Source organism: Triticum aestivum, chromosome 1B (genome assembly GCF_018294505.1).
Source record: "Triticum aestivum cultivar Chinese Spring chromosome 1B, IWGSC CS RefSeq v2.1, whole genome shotgun sequence".
Taxonomy (NCBI): domain Eukaryota; kingdom Viridiplantae; phylum Streptophyta; class Magnoliopsida; order Poales; family Poaceae; genus Triticum; species Triticum aestivum.
The window spans coordinates 182088563-182096253 of NC_057795.1; the positions used below are offsets into that span (position 1 = coordinate 182088563).

The window sequence follows — 7691 nt, forward strand, 5'->3', positions numbered from 1 at the left end:
TTTCAAACTTGCCGGTGAGAAGAGGTTATTTGACATTAGCTCACTTGATGAATGGAGAACCCAAGCCTATGAGAATGCCAAACTGTTTAAAGAAAAAGTTAAAAGATGGCATGACAAAAGGATACAAAAGCGTGAGTTTAATGTAGGTGACTATGTTTTGCCATACAACTCTCGTTTAAGATTTTTGGCAGGAAAACTTCTCTCTAAATGGGAAGGCCCTTACGTCATCGAGGAGGTCTATCGTTCCGGTGCCATAAAAATCAACAACTTCGAAAGCACAAATCCGAAGGTGGTGAACGGTCAAAGGATCAAACATTATATCTCGGGTAATCCTATAAATATTGAAACTAATGTTATTGAAACCATAACCCCGGAGGAATACATAAGGGACGCTTTCCAGAATGTTTTAGACTCCGAAAAGGAATAGGTATGTGGTACGGTAAGTAAACCGACTCCAAAACAGTTCTAATAGCAATTTTTCTCCGTTTTGGAATATTTAAGAAAATAGTAAAATAATAAGTAGTCCGGGAAGGACACGAGGCGTCCACGAGGGTGGAGGGCGCGCCCCTGCCTCGTGGGCACCTCGTGTGCTCTCCGGACTCCGTTTTCTTGCACGATACTTCTTTCGGTCAGTAAAAATTCATTATATAATCTCCCGAGATTTTGACCACCGTATCACGCAAATATCCTCTGTCTTTGTTTCGAGCTGTTTTTCTGACAGATCTAGATCACCATGACGTCTCCTAGCGCCCCCAAGGACAAGTTTTTCGAGAAGGTCATCAACCCCTACCTTGCGGAGGTGCTGCATCACCCTCAAACCATTGAGATGCGTGAGGGGGTGCTGCACATCCGCGATGTTGAGGGACCAAGGAGGACCGGAAGCGTGGAGACAAGGCTCGAATCAATGGAACAACAAGTTTTCAAGTGCCAAGGGATGGTGGAACATGGACTCAACGCCAACCAGATGATGATCACGGAGTTCACCAACAACCACAAGCTAGCTGCCAAGAACATTGGGGAGACCATCTTCAAGCTTCATGAGAAAATCGAGCACCTCCAAGCCCAGATCTATGACCCACAAAACCAAAATTGTGAGTATGAATATAGATTCAAGAGGATGAGTTTGGCTGCAGATTTGAGGATCCCGGAGACTCGATCATCCTTCTATGATGGCGAGCCTATGCCTTGGAAGACGGACGACAAGCCTACATCATCGACAACTCCATCATTACCACCTCCAAAGAACTAATCACATGGGTATGGGCACTCCCCTTGGCAACTGCCAAGCTTGGGGGAGGTGCCCCGGTATCGTATCACCATCACACTCCTATCTTTACCGTTTTTCTTAGTTTGATCCTTTTGATAATATCTTGATCTAGTAGAATAAAGTTTTTGGTATGATTTAGCTTTGAGCTTTGCCTTATGATCCCTCTATGTAATCGAGTCCGTGAGCTATTTATAATAAAGATTAGTGTTGAGTCAAGGGCTTTGCTATCTTGCTATGATCTTGAGGGAATAAAAGAATAAAAAGAAATAAAGAGATTATATCGATCTTATGGAGAGTAAGGACTTCACACATAAAGATTATGATGCATAAAAGTTGTTGAGAGTTGGCAAACATAGTTTTAGTCATCGTTGCAAACTTGCAACTAATAGGAAGTAACAAAGAAAGAGAGGTTCTCACATATAAATATACTATCTTGGAAATCTTTTATGATTGTGAGCAGTCATTAAAACATGCTAAAGAGTTGATGTTGGACAAGGAAGACAACGTAATGGGTTATGTTTTCTCATATCCAAATTAAAGTATATTGTCACGGATCATCCAACATGTTGAGCTTGCCTTTCCCCCTCATGCTAGCCAAATTCCTTGCACCAAGTAGAGATACTACTTGTGCTTCCAAATATCCTTAAACCCAGTTTTGCCATGAGAGTCCACCATATCTACCTATGGATTGAGTAAGATCCTTCAAGTAAGTTGTCATATTGCAAGCAATAAAATTGCTCTCTAAATATGTATGACTTATTAGTGTGCAGAAAATAAGCTTTATACGATCTTGTGATATGGAAGTAATAAAAGCGACGGATTGCATAATAAAGGTTCGTATCACAAGTGGCAATATAAAGTGATGTTCTTTTGCATTAGGATTTCATGCATCCAACCAAAAAGCACATGACAATCTCTGCTTCCCTCTGCGAAGGGCCTATCTTTTACATTATGCAAGAGTCAAGGTGATCTTCACCTGTCCTTTTTACATTTTATCCTTTGGCAAGCACCTCGTGTTGGACAGATCCTGATATATATATATATATATATATATATATATATATATATATATATATATATATATATATCCAATTGGATGTAAGTTAGCATGAATTATTATTGTTGACATTACCCTTGAGGTAAACGGTTGGGAGGCAACACTATAAGCCCCTATCTTTCTCTATGTCCGATTAAAACTCCATAACCATAAGTATTGCGTGACTGTTAGCAATTGTGAAAGACTAAATGATAGTTGAGTATGTGGACTTGCTGGAAAGCTCTTATGTTGACTCTTTCCTATGTTATGATAAATTGCAATTGATTCAATGACTGAGAGTATAGTTTGTTAGTTTTCCATGAAGATTATGATTCATACTTGACATTGTGAATAGATTGTTACTTTAGCGTAAGAAATCATATGACAAAATCTATATATGTTGTTGTTATAAGAATCATCATGATGCCCTCATGTCTGTATTTTATTTTATCGACACCTCTATCTCTAAACATGTGGACATATTTTTCGATATCGACTTCCGCTTGAGGACAAGCGAGGTCTAAGCTTGGGGGAGTTGATACGTCCATTTTGCATCATGCTTTTATATCGATATTTATCACATTATGGGATGTTATAACACGTTATGTCACAATACTTATGCCTATTCTCTCTTATTTCACAAGGTTTACATGAAGAGGGAGAATGTCGGCAGCTGGGATTCTGGGCTCGAAAAGGAGCAAATATTAGAGACCTATTCTGCACAGCTCCAAAAGACCTGAAACTCCACGAAAGTCATTTTGGGAATTAATAAAAAAATATTGAGCGGAAGAAGTACCAGAGGGGGCCCATACCCTGGCCACGAGGGTGGGGGCGCGCCCTACCCCCTTGGGCGCACCCCTACCTCGTGGGCCCCCTGGCAGCACTCTGGTGCCCATCTTCTGCTATATGAAGTCTTTTACCCTAGAAAAAATCATAAGCAAGCTTACGGGACGAAACTCCGCCGCCACGAGGCGGAACCTTGGCGGAACCAATCTAGGGCTCCGGCGGGGCTGTTCTCCAAGGGAAACTTCCCTCCGGGAGGGGGAAATCATCACCATCGTCATCACCAACGATCCTCTCAACGGTAGGGGGTCAATCTCCATCAACATCTTAACCAGCACCATCTCCTCTCAAACCCTAGTTCATCTCTTGTATCCAATCTTTGTATCAAAACCTCAGATTGGTACCTGTGGGTCACTAGTAGTGTTGATTACTCCTTGTAGTTGATGCTAGTTGGTTTATTTGGTGGAAGATCATATGTTCAAATCCTCAATGCATATAAATACCCCTCTGATTATGAACATGAATATGCTTTATGAGTAGTTACGTTTGTTCCTGAGGACATGGGAGAAGTCTTGCTATTAGTAGTCATGTGAATTTGGTATTCGTTCGATATTTTGATGAGATGTATGTTGTCTCTCCTCTAGTGGTGTTATGTGAACATCGACTACATGACACTTCACCATTATTTGGGCTAGAGGAAGCCAATGGGAAGTAATAAGTAGATGATGGTTGCTAGAGTGACAGAAGCTTAAACCTTAGTTTATGCATTGCTTCGTAAGGGGCTGATTTGGATCCATATGTTTCATGCTATGGTTAGGTCTACCTTAATACTTCTTTTGTAGTTGCGGATGCTTGAAGCACCCCGAAGTTCAAAGCGTGCAGAGGGTGCATTTCGAACACTTCGTTTTCGTGATGAAGACAACACACACAATCTCACCATAAAGAATTTCCACTATTCCGAGTTTTTTTCTTCAATTTTGCCTTCAAAATAACTTCCACCATTTAGAAAATTCAACTTAAACCATAAAGAATGAATATTTTCCTTTTACATAAGCTTTTCAACACCATATGATTTGCTACATTACGACAGGTTTTCTCAAAATGAACCCAAAGATACGATCGCATTCAAACTTCCTTCACTTCTAAAATTACTTTAAAACCTTTTTGAACTGAGAAAAAATTTCTACATGAAAAGGAGCGGATCACTAAAAATTTCCAATGCTATATCATTTGTGTCGGTATGCTAAACTTTTCAAAATAAGGTCAAAAATATAATTCACGTTTTTCAATACGATAAAATCATCATTTATGAAACTGCTATTAATCTACGAGGATTTTATGAAAATGTTCTACATGGAATATGTCTTTTTAGTAGTGCTGCATCAACGGACCCTTACGGGTGTTTTACGAGGTGTTTTTGAGTTGGCAAACTATGATTGGACTAAGGGGGAGAGAGGGCCCCGCCCCATGAAAATCAAGGAGGGGGGAGGGCAAGTTTAGTTTTTTTGAAGAGTTCGCCCTAACCCCGTAACAAGCCCGTCGATATAGCATTTTTTGTTTTTTTGTACGACTCTTTTCAATGTTACTGGTGTCTTATTCCGACAGAGGCACACGGGAAATTCAACTACTGAAATCGAGGCAGATGCAGAATAATTTTCCGAGAAAGACGTCGAGCTCAACAAGGTGGCCTAACAAGCTACAGTCACATACAAATGACACATCTGCTCGACAATGTTGCTTTTCTATTTGAAAAAAATAGCATAAGACTTGGGAGAGGATTTGTGGCGCGCAAGTGCGGGGGCACTCATGTCCCTGGTGCCCGTCTTTTATTTTGGCTTTCGATTTTCAAAGTTTTATATCGTTTAAACAAAAATTTCAAATTAAGTTCTATTTTCATATTCGTGTTTGTCGTGAGCGCTTTTAAATAAGATCTATTCTGAATATATTTGGACCACTTTTGAAAAAACATGTTAAGTTTCACTGCTTGAAACTTAGTACGGGCCGACCGGTAAAAATCCATTATTATGTGTCTACGACAAACAGAAAAAATTGCTTAAAATTATATCTCTGAAACCGGTAAAACTTGGCATTTTAGGTGTAAAAAACATAAGTTTTAAATGTTGAAACTTAATACTTATTGTGCCGTCGTGCAAGATTAAACTATTGTGTGAATGCGAAGTAAAACGAGGGACTTGGCAGATGAGTGCCCCCTCACTCGCGTGCCTCTGCGAATTTCCGTATAATACTCCCAATACATTCATGTGCAGCTAGAAAAAGAATTTAAATGATTACTATATTTTGCTGGCAATTGGGTAGCCAGAACATAAGTTGTTTTGAAGAGTGATCTTCAGGTTGGATCCTTCCGATCTATACTCTTCATCGGCGGCGAGTGTTATTCTGGTGCGTTGGTTTTATGAGGTCTCAGCACGACGACTTTCCGACTGTCTAGTACAACAAGATTTGCCCGGCTCCGACGAGGAAGGGGCGATGACAGCAGCGCGCCTTCGCCTCGCTTCAGTGATTGTAGTCGTCGCTAACTGGTTTATGGATCTGGATGTAATTTTTATTATTTTTAGTGTACGTTGTACAACCATGATTAAAGATGAATAGATTGGAAGTTTTTTCTGAAAAAGGGTAAATGAGTACAATATGCTTTTTTTTGAGTTGACTAAAATATGCTTGATGACACACCGTTGACATCTGCTGCTTCCAGATCCGATCTTCATCAGATAGAATTTCATAATCTGGTTCGAGCCACCTGTATATGACTATGAATATGATGAGGAAAACAGCCACGAAAATGCGCTCTGATTGATCCCAACTATTTGTCCTGATGGATCAACTAGTTTCTTGTTCCTGCTCCCTGAGGTCAGGCGCGTCAAGAACCTTCACGGCGTCTTTTTCTTGCTGCACGAGCTCCGCGACATGGCGAACCAAGCTCCCCAGGTCGTTGTCTGAGGACCCACCCTCCGCCATTGCCTCCCTCGCCATCACGGCGAGCTCCTTCGCCCTCATCCATCAACGCAACCACCGCTCTCTCCAGGGCCTCCCTCCCGATCTGCACTTTCGACATCTCGGGGTTGCTGACCACGTGCGTGATAGGCACCTTGATGCCGGTCCGGACGCCGGCGCCGAGCACGTCGACGACTAGCATCTCGGTAAGGAACTGGTCGGCGAACTGCGGCCAAGTCAGAAGCGGCACGCCGTGGGAGAGAGACTCCAGCGTCGAGTTCCACCCGCAGTGTGTCAGGAAGCCGCCGACGGAAGGGTGGGACAGAATGGCCATCTGCGGCGCCCAGCCGCGGATGACGTGGCCCCGCCCTTCCACCCGCGCGTCGAAACCGGAGTCGAGGCCGTCGGTCTCCTTGGCCACCCAGATGAACGGCCGGTTTGATGCCTCCAGTCCGGCAGCGAGCTCGGCCACCTGCGGCGGGAACAAGTGCACGACGCTGCCGAAGCTTACGTAGAGCACGGACTGGGGCGGCCTCGCGTCCAGCCATGACGCGACGAGGCTGGCGTCCACGGCGGCGGGATTACCTCTCACCGCCGTGGTTTCGGCGTCGGAGTCGAGGAGGCAGAGTGGCCCGATTGCCCAGACCTTCAGGCCGAGCGCCTCGGCGTACCGCTGGACGAACGTGCCCTTGAAAGCCGCGCACGTGTTGAGGACCAGGCCGTCGTAAAAGGACCCATGGAGTTAGGAGTACAACATAAAAAGTTTTAACTTCGCAAAAAAAAAAAGTTTAAGCCAGACTTCACTCGACTCAAGTCTCTACTGTAGTCGTTCATTTCTTCTTCTCCATGGTCTCTATAAGGTGTGAGTGAGAGGCTGTGAGCATGAGCAATGTTCTCATTTACCGGTACCAAGCCAAGCTAGTAACTTTTGCTGGCACACTCTAAAATGAATCAAATAAAATAGTAATTCTGGCTTTTAAGAGTGGGTGAAAAGCTTAAACATGGATTTATGGATGAGATGCGTATATTCTTTATACGCAAACGATCTATTCATCTTCTATCATGGAAGCAGCCAACACAAGAAATAATAAAATTACAACTAGATTTAAAGACCACCTAACGACGATTACAAGCACTGAAGCGAGCTAAAGGCACGCTGCCAGCATCACTCCTCCCTTACCAGAGTGAAACACAACTTGTTGTAGGAGACAGCCGAACGTGTACATTTAGTACCGTGAAAACATACGCAAAAGAAACACTGTACTGCTAACATAATACTGAATATAAGAAATGGAATTCTGATGGACGTGCGCCAATGAATGTGGTAGGTACAGGGATCAGTTCAAATACTGCAGCTCTGTCCGCATGGTACATTTGGTAGAATTAGTTTTTTTTTTTTTGAGATGGTAGTGTTAAGTAGGTTTGAATTATTTTAGCATTAGCAGCAACACCGACTGCCCAACCCACATCTGCCCAAATAAATGCCCACCGCCTCTACTTAAAAATGTTTTAATATCCTGCTAGACCAACATGATATTTAGAAGAGTAGAGCGTATCCACGTGGGTGTACCCACCGTGGTACTACCCCAAAACTTCATCCACGATCCATCTTATCTCCAACGATGTCCCGTAAATCGGCTGCAAACGTTTTGA

The 7691-nt window shown here is 42.8% G+C and overlaps 1 pseudogene; it reads right to left on the reverse strand.

Moving 5' to 3' along the window:
• Window positions 1-5924: 5924 nt before the first annotated feature.
• LOC123077946 (UDP-glycosyltransferase 73E1-like) lies at window positions 5925-6765 on the reverse strand (annotated as a pseudogene).
• Window positions 6766-7691: the final 926 nt, after the last annotated feature.